At 37.9% G+C, this 1,110-nt stretch overlaps 1 pseudogene; it reads left to right on the top strand.

The window, feature by feature from the left end:
- On the top strand, positions 1-824 carry LOC119520017 (annotated as a pseudogene).
- The last annotated feature ends 286 nt before the right edge of the window (positions 825-1,110 follow it).

The following is a 1,110-nucleotide window of genomic DNA, read 5'->3' as shown; positions in this document are numbered from 1 at the left end:
ATGCCCTTTCCAGTTACAACTCATGGATCAAAGTGAACCCAGCCACCACACAAGCACTGTGGCATTACCTCTTCTGTCAGCTTAGCAGCCCCCAAGGATGCTGATTGTTTATTCACACAGAAACTGATTGAGACAACAAAGTCTATTGGGTGTTTGAAAAGGGAGAGGAATTGCTACACAGGATTTTAATTTGGGAAGAAATGAATATCCTGGTAAGACTGGATAGGAGAAATCAGTGAATGCAAGTGTCTCCCACCATCTGTAATTGAAAATGTTGGAGGAAAAATGTTTACCTTTGGCTCTTATAGATTAGGAATATACACAAAAGGAGCTGATATTGATGCATTGTGCATTTCAAGAAGACAAATTGAAATGCATTTTCCCCTCATTCTATGATAAATTGAAATTACAAGAATTATAAAAGATTTATGAGTTCCTGAAGAGACATTTGTACCAGTTATCAAACCATATTTTGATGGGATAGAGATTGATGTTTTGTTTGCAAGATTAGCACAAGAGACAATTCCAGAAGATTTGGTCCTACCAGATGGCATTCTGAGTAAAAATGTAGATATAAGATGCATAAGAATTCTTAATGGTTGCAGAGTTTCCAATGAAATTTTACATCTAGGACCAAACATTGAAAGCTTCAGGTTAACTCTGAGAGCTATCAAACTGTGGGTCATATACCACATCTATTCCAATATGTTGGTTTCCTCACTGGCATTTCCTGGGCTATGCTAGTAGCAAGAATTTGCCAACTATATCCAAATGCAATAGCACCAACTTTTGTACACAAATATTTTTTGGTATTTTCTAAATGAAAATGGCCAAATCAAGTCTTCTGAAACAGCTGAAGAATGCAACCTTAAATTGCCTGTAGGAGACCCAAGGGTAAACCCAAGTGATAGGGACCATCTTACACCTATAATCACACTAGCATACCCACAGCAGAACTCCACATACATGTCCATTTCAACATGGATGGTCATGGGTGAGGGGTTTAAAGAAGGCCTGGCTCTCACTGCTGAAATTTTGGTTTGTAAGGCAGTGTTCCAAAGATTTGAAGCTCCATCTTTCAAAACTACAAGTATTACAATGTACTTCTAG

Source organism: Choloepus didactylus, chromosome 24 (assembly GCF_015220235.1).
Source record: "Choloepus didactylus isolate mChoDid1 chromosome 24, mChoDid1.pri, whole genome shotgun sequence".
Taxonomy (NCBI): Eukaryota; Metazoa; Chordata; class Mammalia; order Pilosa; family Megalonychidae; genus Choloepus; species Choloepus didactylus.
The sequence above is the reverse complement of the archived record's forward strand: the minus strand, read 5'-3'. Positions and strand labels throughout refer to the sequence as shown.